The 24813-nt window shown below is 44.9% G+C and overlaps 1 long non-coding RNA gene across 1 annotated transcript; it reads right to left on the bottom strand.

The window, feature by feature from the left end:
- Nucleotides 1–11584: 11584 nt before the first annotated feature.
- LOC115271918 lies at nucleotides 11585–23763 on the bottom strand. The gene is made up of 3 exons (XR_003900153.1): nucleotides 23682–23763; nucleotides 22812–23147; nucleotides 11585–11713 (listed from the first exon to the last, which is right to left on the bottom strand). It is a non-coding gene; the product is annotated as an uncharacterized LOC115271918 (long non-coding RNA).
- Nucleotides 23764–24813: the final 1050 nt, after the last annotated feature.

Here is a 24813-nt window from a genome sequence, read left to right as displayed (position 1 = left end):
CCGCGTGCCTCCCGCGTGACCGCCCGGCCCAGCCCGTCAGCCACCTCCGCCGCGGTGCGGCTTCCACGCGTGGGAGGGAGGCCGAGGCGGCGGTGGCGGAGGCAGGCGGCCCAGGGGAGGCCGCAGGAAAGTCTGCACCCGATAGCCACCCCCGCCACGACCTTGGGACCCCTGCCCCTCACTGGCCGGGAGTTGAGGGTTGGGAGGGCCGAGCCCAGTAATGGTGGGGGAGGGAGCTTGAACTTGATAAAAGGAGGTCTCCCTTCCTACCCAACCATCTCATCCGCCCCTGAGTTTCTGGGGGAACTCTTCCCCAAGTGAAAAGCCGGTTCTCAATTTAAACCTAAGCTTGGCTTGCCGGGGGAGGCAGAGAGAAAAGGGTTTGAAATGAGGGGGATTCCCCACAGACCTCTTTAATCTCCAGTAGTGCGCCAACGCCCTGGCAAATCCTCCTGGGTAGGTGGAGACTGCCAGACTGAGCTCGGGTGGGCCAGGTTCCCTGACTTATTGGAGCCTGGGCCAACACCGAGTTCAAGCCATGAACAAGAATCTGACCTCTTCATTTTTACTTGGTTGATGACCTCGCTGATTCCCCAGGGCCCCCAATCCCTCTCCGGGAAATGACAGATGGAGCATCTGGGAAGATCCAGTGAGCAATGGAGGCCAAGGACAGGCCAAACACCAATTTGAGTGTCCACAGCAACAGAGAAGGAAACCCATCATCTGTGCCTTTGCAGTGTGTCCTTAAGTGACCCGTGTTGCTGCAAGGTGTCAGGTGCAGAGAGAGTTCACACGGCCCTGTTGCTGTCTTGAAACTTGGGTCTCACTGGTTGCTATTTCCAGTGCCTGGTGAAGTGGGGAAGGCTACTACCAAGGGGGAAAACGCTCGGAGTGGAAACTCCTAAGGTAAGTAAACCAGCTCCATGAAAAACCATGCGTGGTGTGGCACGGAGCCTGGGAGCCAGGAAGGCCACCTGCCCATCAAATAGTAAGTGCTGGTGGAAGGGGCAGGGGTGTGGAGAGGGGAGGACACTGAATCTGACTCAGGCCCACTTCCCTGTCTTCCTGTGGGAAATCATGGGCATGGGTGTTCTCTAGAACATGTCTCCTATTCCCTAGAGCAAGGGTAACTTCCAGGGACAGTTGTTCTGTGGAAGGCAAGACCTAAGTGTCCAGTTCTTAGTGTGGTCGTTTCCGGTGTGGTGAGGGAATGAGAGGATGGATGGAGCAGGGGGATGGGTCCCCTTGGTTTGTATGTCTAGACATACATGTATATGGACAACTGCTTTCTACCCTCGGCTCTTCGGGAGGGTACTTGGCTCTCAATGCTCACTTTATTAGCTCTGGGTCAATATATTTAAATAGCTACTGAGTGACAGGCACTGTGGAGAAAACAAAGGGAGTGCCAGGTAAGGTCTTTGACCAAAAGGAATTCATAACTCATAGGGAAGTCCTACATTCTTGAAATACATACTTAAGGAAATGCGAGTGGATATACGAAGTTAAGAGCCAACATGAGTGGTGTAGACATGTGCTTGGGTAGAAGGGACAGAGCAGTAGAGGCCAAGGAGCCAGAGAAGAATGGGGAGGATCTGAGTAAAAGAACAGGAGTCCGGGAAGACACCCTAGGTACTGAGAACGGCCTGAACAAAGACAAAGGGGAAGGGTTGGTTGTGGCCAGCCCACTGGTTATGGAGAAGGCTGGAATAAAGGATCAGAGGAGGTCAAAGATCTCCTTAATATGTGCTTCTACCAAGACCCAAAGCAGAAGCTTCCAGGTTCCCCTGCAGCCCTCTGGTTGTGCAATATTCTCTAAATCTCAGCTCTGATCATATAAAACCCTCCTTAGGAATTGGCTCTCCCTTGCCCAAATTCTATTATGGCAACCTGGACCCTTTATGATTTCTCCCAAACCTATCTGTTCAGCCCTGCCTCCTAGCCACCCGTTCATGCCGGCCATAATCCAGAGAATTACTCCTGCTTATTCTGTCTTCAGCTTTACCTCTGTGGTGCCTTTACTCGTATGCTTTCCCTTTCTTTGGAATGTCCTCTCCTCCCTCAACATTTCTGCCCACTCATCCTTGAAGACATAGCTCAAGTGCCAGCTCATCCCACAGCCAGATGTAATTTTCATCTGAGTTCCCACAACATCGTGTACTCTATCTTGGCACCTCACGGTCTACGTTGTATCACGGCTATGTAGAGGCATCGACTTTCAAAGTAGGTACCGCTAATCCAGCCACTTCTCTCCACCTCCATCACTGTTGACCTCGTCCTGGCTGCTGTCATCTTTTTTCTGAACAGCTGAGTTAGCCTCCCAACTAGTCCCATTGCTTCCCTTTTGCCCTTTCCAGTCAGTTCTCCACACAGCAGCAAGAGCGATCCTTTTAAAACATAAATCAGATCGTGTCACTCCTGCTCAAAACCCTACAATGGTTTTCCATCACATTCAAATGTAAGTCAAGATTTAGCTTGACATTTTAAGATCCTGTATCATCTGGCCCCATCTACCTCACATGCTCACTAAGGTCTAGCCATCCTGGCTTTCTTCCTGTTTCTGGGACTTCTGCCTCAGAGCCTGTATTCTTGTTGGCTCTTGGATGGAGTGTATTTCTCTTAGAATTTACAGGGCTCACTCCCTCACTACATGTCTCTGGTCAAACACTTTCTTCTTCGAGAAGGGTTCCCTGACTTTATCTAGAATAGGCTTTCTACCAGTCAGTCTCCCATTTCCTTGCTTTTTACTTAAGACTCATTACCACTATCTGAGCCTTATTATGTTTATTTAGTTATTTACTTATTTATTTTCACTGTCATAAGAACACAGGCCTCAGGAGGTCAGGAATTTCTGTCTTGTTCCCTGATGCAGAACAAAGCTTTCTCACACACAGTAGGTGCTCAGTTTGTTAAATGAATTAATCATTGTCACTCAACCGGAAGCTCCTTGAGTACAGGCACCATGTTTTATACATTTGGATCTCCTTTCCTGTCTCCTAGTTTCTTACACATTGGTTCACTCAAATACTAATTGAGTGAATTTCACATTCTGTACAGAGTTTCTCCAACTTATTTTTCCCCATCCATGTGACTATACCTGTTTAGAAGATAGCAGGAAATGGTCTTTATCTATTCTGTCACGTTTAGTGATATCCTCCTTACATAGATCCCTGGAAAGTCCACTAGATCACTGTTTCCCCCTTAATTGGCCATGACCACTTTTTTTTTTAATGAAAAAGAACAAATGTAATATCAAAGTGCACTGCAAATTGTAAGGCCAAATATCTTCCAGTTTGTGCACATGCAGGCATGTGTGTGTGCATGTATATGTGTGTGTGTGTCTTCAGGTCATGGTATAAAACGAATATCTTATTGCCGGTCCTGGTTTGAAAACTTTGAAAGTTCTAGATGCCCCATAGATGGCCATTTGTAAAACACATGCTTATACTCTTAGTGGTTAAATAGCTGTATTTGCTGTGCACTAAGCCAGGCACTATGTTACACATTTTCACATAGATTATTTCATACACTCTTTGTAACAACTCCAAGAGTGGGGTACTATTATCATTCCCATTTTACAGAGGAGGAAACTGAGATTTAGAGAAATATAGTAACTTGGCCATGATCACAAAGCTGATACATAGTTAACCTGATGGTCCACTTTCAGGGTTCCCCTTATGCACTGCCCTGCAGTATCTCCAGCAGCCGTTAGTCTTTAATTTTGTATATTTATCTGAAAAAGCTCGCTTTATCTTATGCATATAAAATAAACACTACTTAATGAGCATTCTGATAGGTGATCAGTAGGAGCCAATGAGGCACATGGATTTGGGACTTTTGTGCTGCTGAAGAGTTCTACACACTTAGAGTCTCAGAATCTCTGGTCTAGATGCATCCATACACAAACACACACCTTAGAGCTGTAACTGTCTAACTGTAGCTGTTCAAGAGAGCCGCCTGACAGGAGCTGTGGCTTTTAGTGGGACAACTACATATGGGATAACCCATCAGAGGGAGATATGGGACTAAATACCCTACTGTGTTCCCTTCCTGTCCTCAGTTTCCATGCCAGGGCCCCCCTTTGGCTGAGCCAGAGATCACGAGTCAGTTAATGTAGTCCCTAGAGGTCAACCTCTCATCAAGGCACAGAACAGAGTAGAGAGAGTACAGAGTGGTTATGGGGGTGGGGAATGAGCATTCCCAGCTCCCAGTTCTGGGAGTGCAGACCAACAAGAATCTCCAGTGCCTTGAAACGCCCAGTCTTGGCTCTGGCCGTGCTTGACAGCTCTCCACAATGCTTACCTCTCCCTAAAGGACAAGAACTGAACCAGCCAACTGGGGCACGGTGCAGTCTTGGGACACGCTGCAAGCCCCTCCCTTGGCCCTCTTTTTATTCATTGGGCTGCCAAGGGAGGGAAACCAAGCCAGGAAAAGAACTGGCCCCCCTCATCCACCTAGGCATTTGCAGCTCTGCCAGCACTTGGGCATCTTGTCCATGATTTAATCATGGACAAGGTCAGCGGGTCTTTATACAGGCTAGAGATGCCACCATCTAAATGGTGGAAATGTATTCCTGCCAGGATTTTGCACACTTCAGAGTTGAACCCCACCTCTGGGAGAAGGGAGCAGCAAGTAAATTATTGTGTGTGTGTGTGTGTGTGTGTGTGCATGCGCACGTGCGTGGATGCGTGTAAGAGGGGAGGAGTAGAATGCAGTCTTATAAAGACGTGTTCTTGCTGTGTCCACTTGCCCAGCCTTTGCAGGCAAATGCGTGGCTGCAGTTGTGGCTAAAATATGAATGAGTATGGTTGTGTGCAGGTGCATGAATGACTGTATGTTTCTGTGAATGAATGCATTTGAGATGAAGTGTGTATGGGAGCCCTTGCAAGCTGGGATAGTGGTTTGCAGGTGCTTGGCAGTCTGGAAGCATCTACCAATCAGCGTCTATACCTCAGTCTGTAAGTGCTGCGTTAGGGGAGAGAGGGAACACTCGGTTTGCTCAGAGCACCTCCCTTTTGCTACTGCTGCTGCTGTGGCAGCAGGAACCATTGGCAATTGCCTTGTCTTCTCTGAACCCTCAAGAAAGAAAGGCAGGGAAAGACAGAGAAACCACATGGTCAGTCTGTTACCAGTTGAAGTTTCCTCCAAACACCAGAAATTGTCCTTAGATAAACTCTAGCCCATAGCCTCCTGACTTGTCCTCAGTGCTCCTCCTTGAGGCTGAGCAAGGGGCAGATGAGTAGTAGCTGGGGTATCATTCTTCTCTGACTTCCACTTCTTAGACCTACTAGCCCAGCATGGTCCAATTATGCATATTATGTCCTCGTCTGAAAACCTCGAGGTCAAAAACATGTTACCCCCTTCTCCCTCTCTCTCTCTCAGCTAGACTTCAGGGATTGAAAGGAAGAGCCTCATTCTAGTAGGACGTTGAGATAAACATAGATGATTGGGTAATTGTGAAATGGAAACCTGACATCTGGATGTATCAAAAAAGGTTTTAAGGCCCACTTAATTTTAGGTCAAATGACTTAAATATATCTTGGGCACTCCTCCTCCACCCAAGGCCCCCCACATCCCTCGTCTTCCAAGTGGCCTCCTGAGAGGGCCCTTGTACACAATGGCCGTAATTAGTCCCCTCATTAACAGTCTCAGCAGAGGCCAAAGACTGAATGGGTCAGAGAAACCAAATTCTTTTATCACAGAGAGACACAAGTGCAGCACATTTGGGGGGAGTGTGTCAGAGAGAGAGGGTTAGGGAGCAAGAAGTATAGGGAATGAAGACTCTACAAAACTGTTATAACTGCCTCCCCTGGAAATAGAAGAATCTAATATTCCCTCCCCCAAAGCTTTGGGAATCACTAGCACCCATTTTGCTTCCATTGGAGGGCACCCTTTATATTCATGTATGTAAGTCATAGGTATGTATAAAAATGTATGCTTGTAAAATAGGTGGGTGAAAACTACTGCTAGCTATGTGAAGGGGCTCCCCATAAAAAGTTGACTTTTAATAAATGCAGATTTTTAACATTACAATCTAATTATCAGATTGCATCCTTAAATCCCCCAGATTAAACCTAATCCTATTTTGGTGGGCTGCTTTGCCTTTTCTGCCAAGCAGCCATGAGAGGAAGGAACATCGCAGAGCCTTTGCTTATGAATGTACTGTCTCTGCTAAGTGTGAATGCGCTGGTGCCTTGTGTTTGTATGAATGGGGGTTGCATGTGCTGGTCAGAGGCCACGTGAGACACGTGGGGTGGGAATTATATCTTAAAAACATGAATTGGAAAAAATGAAACGGGAAAGTGTGAATGGCATAAATCTCTCCCATGGTGCCCCTTCTTCTCTATTACCCGCCGCCTCCATAAGGCACACCTGTTTTATTAAAATTAATTCCTGACTTTGCAAATAACAATAGATCAATATCTGTACTTGAGTTCCACCCTTCACTGGGACCACACTGCTAAAAACAGAGAGCTGCAACACAAAAGATACCGCAGTCAGCTCAAGCAAGGGGTTATTTTTAGATCAGAAAAAAAGAAGGGAAAGGAAGAAAAAAAAGCAGTTCTGGGTTTTGCAATCTAATTTGGTCCCTTTTCTTAAGGGAAAAAAAATCCCATCAATGGCATTTTCCATACAATCTGATTTCTATTTGGCTCCTAGAAAAAGAAGAAGAGATCTAGGGCTGAAAATTCTGGAGTTTTATGGCTGATTCCAGCTAGTAGCCTTTCTTCACCAGGCTCCAACTGAATTAATTTGATACTATTTTTGAAAGTCAGTGTTTCTAAGGGAGACCTAATGACGCACTGACGTCAATGCAGGTCAATAGCACACACTGCTGGAACTGGGCGTGCTACACCGAGCCAGAGCTGGAGCCTTTTCAAACAGCCCCAACTCTGCAAATATCCCAGCTTTGCAGGGGGAAAAAAGCCAGGGTTTTATTAGCATTGGGACCCCCACCACTGCCCCCCCAACACCTTCAAAACCGATGCATGTTTTCCTGATGCAAAAAAAAAGAAGAAAATCCAAACACATACAATCAGACCGCACTGCAGTGCCAAAAAAAAAAAAAAAAAAATTCATACCTGTCAAAGGAACTGTATGTAATCTGAGCACACACACATTTACGTTCAGAATGCAATGCATATTATTAGGGTCTGTCTATAAATAGATCCCGAGAGTGTATGCTTGGGGACTTTGTCCTCAAACCGGGTTTTTGAACGTGGGTGATGAGTTCTTTGCTCTGATCAGTTACTCAGGAGGTGCCTGAATGTGTGGGGGTGGGAACGTGGGAGGGGGGCTGCCTCCTCTTCTCTCCTTTCCTCTGGCTCTCCCCCTCCCTCCTTCTCTTTTTCTCTCTCTCCCTCCCTCCTCGATCACCTCCCCTCTCATCTCCCTCTATCCCTCTCTCATTTCCTCTTTCTCTTCTTCTCTCTCCTTCAGCCTCTCCCCTCTCCTCCTTTCTCTCCCCCTCGTTCTCTTCTCTCCTCTCCCCCTCCCTGTCTCCCCCTCCCTCTCTCTTCTCCCTTTCCCTCTAAGTCTGGCACTGAACGCAAACTGTTTTGCTTTGCTCCGGGAAGAGTGCAGACACATAACGTGAAATCCCGAGCTTTTTGCGTGGTGCATTTAAAATGCTTCCTTATTTATATTACCCTCATTCCCTCACCTCTCCCACCCCCTCACCAGTCCTTCCAAATTTCCCTAGAAATCTATGTAAAGCGTGCGGAGGGGAAACATTTGCACAAAAAGTGAAGGAGCTCGCCAAGGTAGGTTATACCATGCACTGTCTTGTGTTTGGCTTTTGCAAAGTTTATGATGTCAGTTGGTGGATGTTTGGAGGAGTAGATCTGTGTGACTGGCCGTGATTACTGTCTTTTTCACGGAACAATTATATTTGTACAAATTGCCTAGACTTCTTAAGCAGGCTCTCTGTGGCTGTGTGTGTGTGATTTGTGCAGGAGGCATGCCAGTTGGAGGATGGTCCTGTGGTGTTAAGCTCGGGAGAGGATGCCGCCTTGCCTCCCCCTCCCTGGTGTTTTTTTGGAGGGGGGGTTCTGTAGCGGGCAAGTGCTTCCTCCACTCTGTCATGTTTTGGATTGATTCTCATTCACTAAGTATCTTCATTATTGTAATTATTTTGCACATGAAAATTTAGTTGCAAAAAGGCTTCATGAAGTCAGAGCAAAGTGGGGGAGTGTGGGAAGATAAAGAGGGCATGGTGGTGGTGATGGTAGTGGTACATTTCTTGCATAGAGAATTTCATCTCTCTTCTTAGGATTTGGAGGAAATGCTAACCCTTTGTGGGTACAATCAAAATAATTTTTTTAAAACCCTATTAGTGGGTAAAATGAAATTAAAAAAAAAAAAACCCACACATTTTCATTCCAAGAGCAAAAACTGCTACGGCTCACAACCACCTGTAGAGGGAAATCTTTATGCATGATTTCTTAGGGCCGCTAGTGTGGAGGAAAATCGCCTGAAAAGGCGCCGGGCAAACTTTGCAGCAAGAAGACGAGGGAGGCCAAACTCAGCAGGGTGGAGGGTTACATTGCTGGGGCGGCAGAGGAGGGAAAGGCTGGCGCCCAGCCTGGGTCTCTCACAGCCTGGGAAGCCGCAGGGTTGGCCTCCTTGCTTTGCGAGCCTGGCCCGAAGGTGGGTACGGTTTGAAGTGGAAAAGCTATGAGGGGCCCCGGATCCCGTGGGGCTTATGTGACGATGGGGGGAGGCAGTGTTCCGGGAGGGCAGGGGCTGTGCGGTGCCTGGTGCCGTGTGGAGTCGGGGAGGTCAGAGGCCAGTTTTTCCAGCGGGGCCCTGGTTTCCCTGCGGGCACACAAAGCAAGGTGGTTATCAACAAGTGTTTCTCCTGAGAAGATTAGTTTTGACAGAGACTTCAAGGGGTTCTCTAATCTGGGTAAATCCACCAGGGCTTTATTGTGTGTACCAAAGAGAGTCATTCTTTGTTAGGAAGGAGCTTGGGGAAGAGAGGTGGAGCGCCAGAGAGGGGGGACTTTTGAACATCAGCCATTTGACCTTGGGGGCCAGAGTTCAAATCCTCCAGAGAGTTGAAAAGGCTGAAAAGAAGGTTACTCCTTCTCCCACCGCCATACCGTTCATACTGAGCTTTATGTTTAATGGGAAAAATTCAGTGCCTGGTGTTGGCCGAACCTCGTCAATGGGAATTCCATGTGTCTGAGAGCAGGATTTTTTTTTTTAATCTAGGGAGGCAGGCAACACTCTCAGCAGTAGTACTGTATTTTTTTTTCCATGCAAATGATCTTCTAGGAAAGCTGAATCACCTCCACTCTGAAGAGCAGCCACTCTGGGAGGTGGAATGAAAGTCTCTAGAGGAGGGGGTACCCCCCCACACACACAGCCTTTAAATATAGACGTGGGGGCACCATTTGAATGTGAAGTTAAAATGCATTTGGAAATATGGGGAAGGTAATAGGCAGTGGTTCTCCAGACAGGGCTGGGGTGGTAGTAGTGAAGACCACCAGGATGAGGATGTGATTCTGAAGCAGTGAGTTAGTAGATTTTTGATCCAGGGATGGGGTGCGTGGTGGGAGGGGCACTGAGTTACTAAATTCACCTGAGAAGTGAATCTTTTTCAGCAGGGTTGGGGGTGGGAGACTTGAGGGGGGTGCTTGGAAGTCGGAATCAGCAACATCTGTTGTCATAGCAAGGCAGAGAATATTCTAGCTCCCTAGCTAGAATAATCCGAAGGCAGTGAATACAGACAGAAAAGCAGGACTGGAAGTGAGGTGCAGGCACAGACTGGACTAAGCCTGCTCTTAGTGTGAAGCATTGTCCCTCCTTATGGATTTGCTGGTGTGGAGTAAGACCAGCCCAGCATGCCTGACATCCATTGTCCACATCAGTGAAGTCCTAGGTCAGGGAACTTCCCCCTCAGTTTTTGTCCAGGGTTAGAGGAGGGGTAGGCTTTTCCACCTCTGAAAGGAAACGGTGTCACTCCTCTCAGAAGGAAATTGTTTTTGTTCTTGACCTAAGTCAACAGGTGTTTGTACCCTCAATATAGAGGGAGAGGAGAGCCGTTATAAGAAAAATCTGGTCCAGGATGCCTGGGTGGCTCAGTCGGTTAAGCGTCTGACTTCAGCTTGGGTCATGATCTCGCGGTTCATGGGTTTGAGCCCTGCGTCCTGCTCTGTGCTGACAGCTCAGAGCCTGAAGCCTGCTTTGGATTCTGTGTCTCTCTCTATCTCTGCCCCTCCCCTGCTCACACTCTATCTCTCTCTCTCAAAAATGAATAAACATTTTAAAAACTTAAAAAAAAAAAGAAAAATCTGGTCCTAGGAATATAGCTTATGTGTCCTCCATAACCCCCCAGACTCATCAGTCTCACTCTCTACTCTGCTGTGGTCCCCTAAGGACCAGGTTCCTGAAGGACACCATGTTTACCCTAGCCTCAGAGGTGTTTCGTGTCTGTCAGCCAGTCCCCTGAGATCCTTGTAAAGACCACCTCTCTCAAGTTCTCCCAGGTGCCCAAGCACACATCACCAGCAAGTATATATGTGCAACATACATGCACATATATGCACCAAGACCGCAACAACACACAAGTATGTGCATGTGTGCAGACCTCTCTCTGCATTTGAGCCACAGGCCACCCACAAAAGAGCGGACCTTCTTCACCTTCTGTCCCACCTGGTTTAGGGGTGGATCTGACGTCCCTGAGTGTATGTGGTGAACCTGAATTTGTCTTGGGTTTCCTCATACTCATTCAGGAGTGTCAGTTCTCCCTTCACTCGACGATGGAGAGCATTACCACAAGCAGATGTCTACCCACTTAGGAGAAGAAGGAAGTCTACCTTTCCCCTTCATCTCTTTGGATGAGCCTGGGTGCTTCACCTTTGTTTCTCAAAAGAAAAATAAGGGTAGGAGCAGGACCAGCTACATAATTTGTGGGGCCCAGTATAAAAAAAAAATGGAAGGGCTCCTTATTCAAAAAACAGGGGAAAAGTGCAGTTAGAGGTACTAAAATGTAAAAACTTTTTTCCTTGAGTGTTTTTCTCAACTTGTCATGATGTTTTTTATTTGATGTTTCATGTGCTAAATAAAAATAAAAATTTCAAATTATTAGCATGAATTTTACCACCCATCTTTATATTATTCAATGCTACAGAAGAGCATTTCATTCATTCACAGAATCACCAGAATTACACAATTCACATTTCATGGGTCATACATGCATAGGTATTTTGTTCTTACCCAAGCAAGGGAAACATGGAACAAAATGTACCCAACTGGTTTTATTTCACTTTTTATATGCAAACAGTCTACCAGCTCTCTCTGACTTCAGCTTGCTGATAAGGAAGCTGGTAGGAAGGAAAAAGAACTATTAGCTGTCCTATGCTTCCCTTTCCTCCTATGTCATTTTCAGCATAGGTGGTTGGCAAATACAGGGAAGGAATGCAAATAAGAAACTGTACAGTAGGGTTCCCTGTTCATTAGTGTTTCAAAGAACCCCACTGCCTTCTTTCTGCATTTGAAGCAAGTTTTGGTTCAAACAACACTACCTCTTGTTACTGTCAATGCCCCCACTTACTCATGGACTTACCTTTCACTTGCTTTGAGTCTCACTGAGCTCCCACTGGAATTTTGTTCTCTTGGGAGACTGTCAGCACTATGGGGCAGCAAGGAATGGTGAGCATGTCCATGGCACATATCCTCTCTCCTGATACATTCTCCACTGTCCCACAGACTTATAAAACACAAGTTTAAAGACAAAATTATTATGGATTTCAAGACAATGACATCAGAGTATTAAACCAAGCATGAGTCCCTTCTGAGCACAGGGCCATGTGTAACTACACAAGTTGCACACCCTTAAAGCCAGCCTTGGCAGGAGGAAGCTAAAAGTAACCCAGATCCTAGATGGAGAACACTGTTGTTCATCTTCTGTCATCAAGCCAGTAATCCCATCTGCAGCAAAAAAACTTCAGCGACCTCCATTTTTGATCTACTGGGGTTTTCTTCTCTTCTAACCAAGTCCCACTCTGTGAAATGTCCACCATTTCCTGTTGACGGTGTCACAGCTTTGAAACGAGAAGTCATCTGCTGGTCACTTCTGGATCTGCTGAAGCCTTGGGTTAGAGCCCAGGCCTGAAAAGGAAGTATCCATCCAATCCCTACCCACCACGTCCACACTTGGCTCCATCAAGCAGAACTTCTGCCTGATATGTACTTAGATTTTACCGCCTACAAATGTATAAAATAAAACTTAGCTTGCTTCATCAATAATTGTTCTAATTATTTAATGACAGGTTCTCAAAAATGACTTTGGCAGTAAGTTCAACTGATGTTGATATAGAAGAAGTAAGGCTTAAGGCTCAAAAACAAGAGGAAGACAGTCCTATACTCTGATGGACCCCAGTGGGAAAGAATTTTCTCGTCCTTCATCAGTTGCCTCCTTACTCTTTATTCTCTAAGAAGCAAAGCTAGAGAGGACCTCAGAAATGTGAGGTGGACTAGAGTAGAAATCAGATGCCATTAAAAATGCATCCAACCTACAGAATGAAGACTCTGTTGGCCCTCCATCATTGGTTCAGGGACTTTGAGAATTGTGTTTTCAGCCTTAATCTAGTTTTATTTTCTTGCCTGGTCCTTCAGGTGACAGAACACCCTTTTGTGAAACATTTAGCTTAGACTAAGCTAGTAAGAGTATCAAAAGAGGAAAAACTAATTACGCTTATTCTTTTATATAACTTTTACTAGACTTGGAGGCTGCTGCTGCAACAGCCCAGTTAGTGGACTGGAAGATGAATAATTATTTACTGCTTGTGAATGAAGTTAGCACAGTACTTGACCCATGTGGGTGTTTAATAAATGCTGGCTGACTCTGGTAGGTCTCATTATTGTGGCAATATACTATAGTTGAAAGAACCATGGATTTGGGGGCATCTGGGTGTTTCAGTCAGTTAAGTGTCCAACTTCTACTCAAGACGTGATATCACCATTCATGAGTTCAAGCCCCACATGGGGCTTTCTGCTGTCAGCACAGAGCCCACTTCAGATCCTCTATCCTTTCTCTCTTTCTGTCCCTCCTCTGCGCATTGTCTCTGTCTCTGTCTCTCTCTCTCAAAAATAAATAAACATTAAAAAAATTTTCTAAAGAGCCATGGCTTTGGCCTCAGGGAACCAAGAGGATATATGATCTTGGACAAATTATTTAGCTTCTTTGTGATCTGCTTTCCTCACCTGACCAATAGGAGCATTCACATTATAATACCTACCCCATTAAGAATGAAATAAGAAATTAGATGGCTTATCCAAAAGCACTTTAGAGTATTACTCTACATATGTGATACATGTGTTGCACCTATGTATGTGCACATAGGCAGGTGTTAAAAATTTTTTTTAATCATGCTTTCCTTTTTCCCATCTCAATTAGCAATAGAGGTAGACATAGGTCTTTGATTGGCTGGACTCTCTCAGCAATTTCGTGAATACAGTATAATGGTGGATAATTCAGGGTTCGCAGCCAAAAAGACCTGGTTTCAAATCTTGGCTCCTGTATTTGGTTGGTTATGTAAGTTACGGCAAGTTATTTAAACTCTCTAAGCTTTGGTTTCTTGACACTTAAAATTAGAGTAATAATAGTACCTACCACAAAGATTAATGATAATGATGTATTGAGTTATTTGTAAAGGGCTTGGCACAGTGCTTGGAGATATAGATATATAGATATATATATCAAGTGTTTGATATATTACTGTTATTTGTTATTATTTTTATTATCATACCTCTCACCACTGATGGAGCCAAGGAAACATCAAAGAAGTGGTGAAAGAATCCTCTCATGGCATGTTGTGGGATGGCATTTCCATCATGTGCCTTTCTTTCCTGGGTAGATTATTTCTTTTCTGAAGATAGCAGGGTTGTTCTTAGACTTTTCTGTATACTCTGGGACTCCTCTTCTATCTTCCCCCATCTTACTCTCTGATAGCCAAAGGAACTGTTCTCCATTGACCCTGCCAAGCCAGGAACAGGCCTGAGAAACTTTCCTGGACCTTTCATTCCAGCTCAAAGCCCATAAACTCTTTTCTCCCAGTAGCCCCCAGTCCTGAAAGAGAGGCATCCAGGCAAGGAGAAATGGACTCAGTCTGTGCTTTGCACAAGTCTGGATCTCATGAGTATGAATGTGAGAAGATCATCTGTGTTTGACTCATTGGAGCCTAGAGGGTAGATTAGAGTGTCCTCCTTTGCACTGGGGAAAATGTTCCAAGTCCTCCTTGGACATTGTGAGTCCCTCAGGGATTCCTTGGAGGCAAGTACGACTGCCTACTCCTTATCCATATCTAGAGTTTCAGTGACTTCATTCCCTAGTGAGAACAGAAGAAAGTAATCCCTTACCCAGCCCTTCTGGCCTCATGAAAAATTGGGAATGCAACAAAAAATTATGGACACTCCACTAGATTATCAGGCAATATAATAGGCTCTGAGGATCCGGAGATAATTAAGACATGGGTCCTGCTAGCCATCATGGCACTCATAGTTCAGAAGGTGAAAGAGGCCTTTAGCAACTCATATTCTTTCTTTGGTAAGCCCCTTACCAACCCTAAGTTCTTAGGAACTTATAAAGCCCTTCCTTGACCAATAATCCACCACAAGTTCCCTTTCCCTGTCCCAAAATTATCTGTCCTGTGTCCCATTCTATCAAGAATCCTTTTGCCTATGAGTTTATGTGAGCATGTTAATTGGTGTGGATATATCAGTTGGAAAAGAAGTTCCATCCATTAAAATCCAGATATTTAGTTCTAAAGACTTGGTAATATTTAGTGATGAGGCTAGGTTTTTGTTGCAGGCAGTTCATTCTACTGGAAGGTCATGGGATGATTACATTAGGGTTCAAGGGTCTTAGAACTATAGGATTTACCCTTAATACCCACATCTTGGGTGTTAAGAACCACTGATCCTGGGAAGATCTGCTTTCCAAGGAGTGGCCTCACCCTAGCCTCAGTCCGGGGCAGGAGTTAGGATCCCAATTCGCTATATGGGTTATTTGCTTCTACTTAATTTTCTGTATTGAATTCACACAAACTTGGAAAACAAATCATTTGGGGAGGTGATGTTTAAAAAAGGAATAGCAAAATAGCCACTATCCGTCCTTTTCACTTCTTTGTTAGTCATTTCCACCAAGGCAAAAGGATTTCTCCTACTCTAAACTACTATTTATAAATTCTCAGATTTGAAAAGCTTTTCCATCTATATTGTGTTCAAGGAATCTGGTGAACTGAATATTTGGGAATAGAAATTGATGAGCTCATTTCCTAACTTGGCCCTTGACCTGGGGCAAGCTGACTCTCCCTCCAGGCTTTATCTCCCTTACACAGATTAAAGGAATACCTTCTGTTCCCTGCCCCCCAGTTCTAGTAGCCTTCCTCATCAACAACCAGTGTTTTCTCTTACCTGTCCCCCCAGTCTTCAGAGACCCCGTGATTAGATAGATTGACTGAACCAGGTGTCAAATGGCTTCTTGCCCAGGCTCTGCTGACCTGATGTAGTGAACTTAAGTGATTTACTTGGCCCCTCTTGACCTCATCTCTCAGGCAAGGGTCAGAGTCAACCAGGTCCATACCTTATGCAATATCCTGAGTATTGCTCAGAACAAGTTGAATATTTCTTGTCCTTAAGGAGCTCCTAAGGTGTTTGGAAGATTGTTCATGTATGAGTTGAATGTACTGTTGTCACCATTATCAGTCGTCTATGGTCCTGATATGGAGGGGTCAGTGGTTGCTCAGGCCTTAGACGACAGGTTTCTCTGGTCCCACTAGTCCATATGGTGTCTGGCATTCCAGAGACTATTCACAGCAAATACAACACAAGACTGACTATGGATTCCTTTTCACCTGGGACCTATTCATGTCCAGCCCCTGCCAACACTTTGGAGATCTTTCCATTAAGAGGAGAGAATCTCTCTGGGGCCCAGAGCAGAGGCCAGGGAGTCTGGATAAAAAGCCTTCCAACTTGAATACCTCCGAGACCTCAGACAAGTTCAATAATCTCTCTGTTTCCTCAAGATAGGAATAATAATAGTATCCACCTCCTAGAGTTATGATGAGTATTCATTTAGAATACACAGGACATGCTTAGGACATTGCATTGTATATAAAAAGTGCTCAGTTGAATGCTTGCTGTTGTTATTAGTGTTTCCCCCATTCTTAAGACATCTTGGGCCCTAATATCCTACCCTTTCAGGTCCCACTTGGGAGACTGCTGTGCATTTGAAGGGGATTTCAATTAAAACATAAATGATATATAACTACTTTGGCTCTGGAGGACTTTAAGCAGGATGCCCATGAAGCCGGTTGCAGCTGGTCCCTCCTGAGGGCTTGATGCATCCCTATTGGGGCCTAGAAGTTAACCAGACTATAAATCCCTAATCATAATGAGACCCTCATATGCATCAGTCTGAGATCCAATCAAAACATTAATAATTCTCCTGAGTACAATCCAGACCGAAGTTGTGTTTTGATTTGCAACAGAACATATCCTTTTAAACTAATAGAACCTATATATTCACTAATACTGGTGGCCCACAGCAGCAAGTGATTCCAGGAGTCAAAACATTTGATGTCAGCCCTGAATATGGCGGGGGGGGGGGGGGGGGGGGGGGGGGGGATGAAAGGACAGGACTGGACCTGAGTCCTCTCTTCTTCCTGTGGCCAGTGGTTCTCAGGCTCTTCAAGGCAGTAGGCTCCTTCATTTTTTCTCCTCCTTGTCATCAGAAACCTACCTTCTTACTGGACAGCTTCCCTCTGATGACTTCAAAAGGAGGATGAGAAGTGGCAGCCAGGCTTATGGGGTGATTGAAGGCAGAGTCTTTGTCACCACTGATTAAGGAGAAGTACTTCCTGAGATATTAGCTCTACAGTGTGTGCTTTCCCTACCTAGTTCAAGCCCCTATGTCAAAGGAACCAACAATGAGCCTTAACCAGAGCTGGGTACACAGAGCCCAGCAAAGTTACAGATCAAGATAGATGGAGTCATGGTTTGAGAGCTGCTGGTAAAATCCATAGCTTACCTATCTCCCCCAGATTGTTCATAATGGCAGTTCCCAAAGAATCTTTTCTTTATAGGCATGAGCCCTAAAGGATTCTATCCTTGGACTAGCTCCCCAGTTTTTAGTCATTCGGCTCATCCTAAATTATAAAAGTCCAGTGAATTTGCCAAAGATGAAATGAGTTCCCTTTGTTCTCTCTGGGTAGGTCCCTTGTCTAAGGGATTATCTTAGGGAGAAGAGGTCAACTGCTTCACCCTAGTGGTAGTTTTTCCTCTCGAGACAGGTCAGACTTGCCCTATAGTAATGAAACAATGGAATGAGAAGGAACATAAGGTATTTCCTTCAGTCCTGGGACTTAAGGTGTGTCTAAACTTCCCTTAGCTGTGGAAACTTCTAATGCTGAAGGGAACTCCACCATTGTCTGTTCTGGAAAACCCAGCTAGGGCCAAAGAGGAGCTCCTCTATATTTCAGAATACCAGCTACTTTGACTTAGGGCTGTTTGACTTAGGGCAGGTTATTTAGCCTCTCAGAGTCCCAGCTTTTCAACTTTAAAATGGAAATTGTAATAGGAACCTTTTCACTTAGTTGCTGTGAGGATTGAATGGGATGATACATACCTATTAGCACAGTACTTGAGATTAGTAAACACTCAACAGATATCAGCTGTGGTTAATCTTGATAATGATACCAACAGAAGGAGGGAGAGGAGCTCTCATATATTTTTAACCTTCCTGGATGGCAAGTGTTGGCCTTATTCAGGGTTCCTCCTGAGCTATGCTTCATCCTGTAAGTAGGTGAGGCACAGAGCCCCTTGGGTACCCTAAAAAAGTGAGGCCACTGCTAATCACAATCAGACTTTGAGCAAATGTTAATTGTAAGAAAGACTGGAAATATCTCCCACTACCTCTTGGGGCTCCTACTATTGCATTGATTAACTGTGAGCCAGAAAATAAACGTGAGTAAGAAAGGTCTGTGCCCTGATGGCAGGCCACCTGGTTGACCTGAGGAATCTGAATAGAAAAGGAACTGTGGAAAAGCTCAACTCAGATCCTCAGTAGAATCCATCGCTTTGGCAGCCATTTTAGGTCTTTTATCTGAGCCACATGCTGTGTCCATCATTTTGTTTCTCCTAACAGCAGGCAAGGACTATTTCCTTCACTCTGCTGCTTAACAGTGGCCAGGCTCCACAACTGCCTTATAACAAGTTTACAATAAAGGTCCTTCAGTGGCTACGAATCTAGATATTTGTCGGGAAAGGGTGACTGGAAAGCTAGAGCACATTCAAAATTTCAAGAGCCAGAGAAGTGTTAGCTTCAAAGTTTTAGTCCCATATCTCCTTGGATCAGCCCCCATAGAGGAACTGTCCTTTCTATTCCAAGTTGCAGATGGAGCCCAAGAGTTGAACCTTGCTATGCGACTCAACCTGTCTCTAAAGTTCAAGAACCCCTGGTTCTCTGAAAGCAGGGTTGGGTCTAGGTCTTTTGCTGAGCTATCTGGTTTTCTCGAAGTAAAAAGGTCTCTGGTAGAGAAAAAGTCTGTGGCCTCTGGGCAGAGATTTGTTTTACAGAGAAATGAAGCAAAACTGGACTAGAGAAGAGCAGTTTTACCTGGGAGCTCCCTCTACTGGCTCTTTGGTAGAAATTCCTTAGCAGTCATTTTGTCTTGCCCTGTGGGTATCAATTTGAGGCATCCTCAGCTTCTTGGTGCCTTGAACGAAGGAGAGAATAAAGTATCCTGAGGTACCAAGGAAGGTGAAACTCCAGAGGTTGGCCTCTTCTGGCTCCTTAATAATTTCATCTAACATTTATTGGATGCCAACACAGTGCTAGGCATCCTACTTGTATGATCTCATTTAATACACAATTGCATGTAACAAGGTTTTACGAATAAGACAGCCATGACCTAGAACACTAAGTTAGTTCTTGGCATCACCAGAGCCTAGCAGACTTCCTCAGTGACCCTCATTGTTGTTAGGATTCTCCTGAATGAGAACGCAAGAGAAGAAAGAACCAAGGGCCGATGTGAAATTGGATGTGGAATTTGTTCTCACCACCCAATATATATAGGTTATACTTGGTTCTGGGATTGCTCCATAAACCTCCTGGGCTCTTGAGCACTTCAGCTTTGCTTTTTAGAGAATTCAGCCCCTGAGACAATTAATTACATGACAGGGCTTGCCCAATCTGTGCTCTCACTGTGATGCTCAGACTAAAGAACGCAGAGTAACTACCGCAGTGACTAAGAAGAATTTCCATTACAGAGGTGAGGCCTTTTTTATTTGTGGAACATGTTTGCACCTACGTTTTTAAAAATAAAATCTTATGAAGTGGGTAGGGCAGGTAGCAGTGCACTCATTTTATAAGTTTGGAATCTGAGATATTGAGTGGTGTGTTCCAGATGTTGGTTAGGAGCAAAGAGCAAAGACCAGAATCTTCACTCGCAGCTTAAATTCTGACTTTCTTGTTGGCATTGGCTGAAACTGAGGTCCAGATTGGGCTTTTTTAACTGGAGAGAATAAAGACTGTGAAACCACTTCCGTGATCCTTACATATAGATTCCGGCCTGAGTCACTCTTTTCCTTTTTTCGGGTTGGTTCATAATCTCGTTCCCTTGATATTGAGTCATTTGGGAATTAGGATTTACACAGTCACTTATCTTTTCAAAGTTGATCTCTCACCAACCCACATTTCAAAGGTATCTAGGTCCCTGAGAGAATCTGAAATATTATTTCAACTCTCCTGTACCATGGAAATATGTAAACTTTTTCACTTAATGCAGAAGAATTTAAAAGCATTTCCAAATTGGTTCTTTCTGGGGATTTGAGACATGGGTACATCACAGGATTCCCATTCCTCTTTGGGTTGGGTGCTAGTCTCCAGTTTCACTGAAGTGTCTCTAAATCTACACAATGGGACATCAGTTCCTTCTTCCTCCTCCACCCCTGCCTCAAGATTTCCTGTGACCTGCCCTTTCTCCTATAGGCAGAGTGATGTCATATGGGTTCACAATGGTATCTGCTGATAATAATGCAGAAGATACAAGAGGAGGCTTTCTGTAGCACTTTCTGAGCAATTGGGCTATCACTGTCTTACACAGAGTAGTTGGGTTAAAAGTATTTGTCCATGACGTAACTACCTGGCCCTCACCTACCAGCGGAAGCAGGGCTCTTTGGTTCGACCTGTTAATACCACAAATACTACTTCGCCAGAAATGTGATTTCTTGATGAATAAGTTGGTCCAGACCTGCCCATTTGAAGTGAACTCATATTTAGCAATCTGCTGGTAAGGCCGAGCATCCCTTTATCTAACTGTTGCCTTGAGCATCTGTCCTCTGTGTCCCTACTACCCCCCAAGGAAGTCAAAATAATATCACTGAGGGAGGGAGGGGTGAGTTCTGAAACGGCATGCTCACAGGGAACTGTGAGTGATGGAATATAGGTTGCTGACACCATATCCCTTTCATTCTTGCTTGTTGTAGGAGCGCCAACGATCAAGAGGAGACCAGATGAGTTTTCAAAGCAGTCCTCAAACACCCAGGACACACCTCATCCTTTGCCTCATGCTTTCTGCAATGTTGCTGCTCATATTCATCTTCCTATTAGCCCTTGCCATAATTACCCCTTCCTGATCACCATTCTTCCTCCATTCACTACCCACTCAGCTCTTTCTCCAAGGTGCCCATCTTATGGGCAGTGGCTTTGCTCTCTGTTTGGCAAGTTCCCTTCTGAGTTATGTCCAAATGGCTAACCTTAGTTTCCCTCTCTCCTACCCCTGCCTCATGCCTCCAACAGCCCAGCATTCAGTCCCTAGGTGAGGAAAAACCACAGTACGTCCTGCCTCTTCCAAAATGAAGTTGGAAGACTCTGCCAGAGCAGTCACACTCAATGAAGATACTCAAGGTATCTGAGTGTAATGTCACTGAAACTAGATAAGAAGACCAGAAATCCCTTAGACCCAGTCATATATAGTAAAAGAGCTTACTCATGACTGTTTGGACAGATTGAGAATGTGGAGGTAGGAGGAAGAGAAAGAGAAGGATCCTCAGAATTGGACTGTCCCTGAATACAGGATGGAATCATCCAGACTTTTTTTTTCTCCAATTAAATTTGCATTTCATCCTACCACATTGTGATGGCTTCAGTCTAGACATTTTCATTTGAGAACCAAGGCTTTTCTTCATGGGTTCTGAACCACAGGTTCCTGGATGGTGAGGTAAGTGACAATTGCCAGCACTGGCTAAGGTGATTTGTAGTGATCTCAGAAGCCCAGTGCTTATGAGCCAGATCCACCTTGTTAGGCTTTAATATTTGTCCTCTATCAGTTCCTATTGACCCAAATGCCCTTTAGGGATCCCAGCCCAGCCTCACAATGTTAATATCAGCCTCTGCAAACTAAAATAGGTTCCAGGTTTGGCCAAACCACAATTTGTTGAGGTCATAGTCCTCTCCTTCTCAAAAAAATCACTACAGAAAGTGTGGTTCTGGAAAACCCACCATACCTAGAAATCGTATCTTCTACCTACCCCCCCCCTCCAACCTTGTGCTTTATTTCTACTCTTACAGGTGAGCTAGAACCAATGAAAGATGCTAGGTTTTCACATGTGACCTGAAAGTGTTTCTTCTCATGACAAGATCCAGATCAAATTTGTTATTTAACTCATAGCCTTGCCACTAATTATAAAAAACTGGCCAGTCTTCATATATGTTCATCCATTATTCCTCTATTCCACAACCTATATTTATTAGGATACCAATTCCAATTGGACTACCAATTCTTTTAAAGAATGTGAGGCCCGTTTTTTGCCATTGGCCTGTCAGATGTAGTGGTCCAAGCAGCAAGTTTCAAGGCATTTCTATGGTGAAAGGATAAAGGTTTAGCCAATTCAGACCCCCCCCCCCCCAATTCAGAACTTGTGATTGAGCTCTCCTTGCCCACTGAATTCAGGTAGGGTAGAGTGCTGTCTACCAAGCACAAGATTAAGACCAAACTCAGGCAGGCATCTTGAAGCACTCCTGAGATAGTTCTTTTCTCCCTGTGGTCCTTGTTTTTCAAGCTCTGATCCTTTTCTATATAGTCTCTGCTAAACTAAAGCATGCTGGCATCCCAAGCCCTACCCCACCCTACCCCTTTAGCTTCAGTCCCCTATCATGTGCTTGCTCTGGCTTCCTTGTCTTTGCTTAGATCCTCTCCATGAAACCCACTCTCGATACTCCTGATTGACCCTCTAAGTCCCTCTTCTCCCAAACGTGCCTTTCATGTGACAAGGCATGGGGAAACCTATCATCTGGTTCTCCAAGGTGTCAAGCAGAGTGGCATTAGGGAGGGAGAAGGGAATTTAAAAGAGCTTGCTCCTTAATAATGAAGGTATGCAAATAGCAGATATTGTCTTAATTGTTCTGAAGTTGAACATGGCAAACACTTGGAGGTAGAGAGTTGAGACTTTTGAATGCTGGTAGCAACCACACAAAAAGGGGGCGGGGGTGGAATTCTAGTCACTTTCTTCCAGCATGCAAGTAGTCCTTAAAAATATACCCTCAAGCCTCCAAATATGCTGGCTTCTAAGAAGTATGTCCCAAGACCGAATGTACCTCTTGATCAGGGTAAGTGTTGAAAACGTGTGTTTAACAGGGGAAGGGGACATGGAATCGCTGTATTCTGCATGCCGTGGCTCGTCCCCTCCATACCGCCAATGGCTTAGTTTCTAAAGTTCTCAGAATTAGGAATATGATTCTGAAAGGAATGAAAGAAGACTTGGATGACTAGCCAACTCAAGTGGAGATTTGCTGCTGTTCTCACCTTAAGACAGCTTTTTTGGAAGAGTTTTAGAAGAAGTTTTCAACCCTTCCCTAGTGCCACCCAAGGGTCTCCCTCAGTGGAGGTGTAAACGTGGCTGGGCATAGCAGCCTGAATGGACATAAAGTTTGCTGTCTCTCCACTCCACAATTGGCTAGCTTTGGATAATTCTCTTGAGCTTGGGATGAGGCTGATCCAGCTGGTGCTTTCCTTGGTAGAAGACAGAGGGAGGTTCTTCTCACAGGCAGATGGCCTGTTAGGAGGGTGGTTCTACTGGCCAAGGGACTCCTTAGAAGGAAAGTTTCAGACATCTGCAGTTCTACATGATGGTGCCTAGAACTAGAATATAAAAGACCAGATATTGGAATAGAGGCAACATGATGGAATGGTATAGGCATGAGTGTTGAAGCTACATAGATACGAATTTGACTGGATCCCAAGTTTTACCAACTTCAAGCTTTAAGACTTTTGGACAAGTCACGTAAGCTATCTGGTGTCCATTGCCTTAGCTTTAAAATAGAAAAAATAATAACTGATATTCCTGGAGTGATTTCTCTATTCAATAACCCAGTGGGGTAGGGAACATTATTATTATGACACCCATACAATTGCGTTTAATATATGTGAGATTGTTTACGTAAAAGTGCCCACTACAGTGTCTGTCACATGGTAGGTGCTCAAAAACTATTGGTTTCTTTCCCCCCATCCCATCCCTTATTTAAGCCAAAATAGTTCCGCTCCCTAATGGAGATGGCTTTAGGCAAAGAGGAATTTCTTTCCTGGATCTCCCTGAGACACTCCCTTTGTTTGACTTCTTGGGAGCTGCATTTCATTTTTTTTTTTTTCATTCTCCAAACCTAGTACTTTACCTACTGGCATTTTGTCTTGGTGCTCGGAGGGGAGACAAGAGACACAGGCAAGACATCTCTGGGTTTCACTGACCCTGAAAGAAAAGAGATTCAGTTCTTTTCAAGGGCTTGGTGACAGTAGCTTACCCTACAGGCTTTCTGGGGGAGCATTAGGGAAAACGAGTCCTCTTCATGCTTGGGATGCCCAGGAATGGGTTGGTAGTGCAGAAGGTGGTTTTCATCTTGGACAGGTTCCATATCAGTCTATTAATTCCGTAGGTGCTTAGCTTGAATGATCAGACAGGAATTGGCCACGATGGCACTTAGCAAAGAATGGTGAGACAGCTCAGAAAGCCAAGGACACCAGTTCCAGGCCAAGCATGTACCAAAGGACCTGACTGACACGTAGGGGAAAAGGAGATGCTACCTACTACGGACTAACTTTCTTCAAATGTTTCTGCTGAGCTTCCTAGGCACCCACCCGCCCCCCAGCAATCTGACCAGTCAGCTTGATTACAGTAGCAAAACAGGGACACAGCAGAAGTGCGCCCTCTTCTGGCAGGGGAAGAAGCAGAGACATTGAGTCTACCAGTCCACCAGAGTTAGATGCGTGTAATTTTGGCTGCAACCCTCAAAGTTTTGAGGTGCAGAGTCTGAGCATGTTTATTCTATTTACAACTCCACCTCATTTGTTAGTGCTAGATACAGGGCTTGCTGAAAAATGTTAAGGGGCCCCCAAAGTGGCCTCAAATGAGCCTGCTTTGATCTCAACATAGACAAAAGAGCATCTCACCACCGCAGAAAACAGATCACATCATTCTAAATGGTCTTTTCTCTATATAGCTTATGTAGTTTATATAGGAACTATATGGTTTCTGTGAATGTGCCCCTCTTCATGAATGTATGCTTACATATACCTAGTCACGTATCTTTAGAAACATACCTGCTTTGTGGCTTTAGAAACATTTGTAGCCTGATATTTTCATTAATCCAAGAAGGCTGCATTTGAAATGCTGCTGCCACATGATGGGGAAGCTTCATGTCTGTCAGGCCACATCTGATGATACCCTGTGATAAGCCTTCTTTGGTGCAAAAACGAGGGCTGCCTACCTCCCATTGGTACTTCTTCCGGCACCCACCTCCCCACTGCAGCCTAT

The sequence above is a fragment of the Suricata suricatta genome, chromosome 11 (assembly GCF_006229205.1).
Source record: "Suricata suricatta isolate VVHF042 chromosome 11, meerkat_22Aug2017_6uvM2_HiC, whole genome shotgun sequence".
In the NCBI taxonomy this organism is placed as follows: Eukaryota; Metazoa; Chordata; class Mammalia; order Carnivora; family Herpestidae; genus Suricata; species Suricata suricatta.
This window is presented reverse-complemented; position numbering and strand designations above follow the sequence as displayed.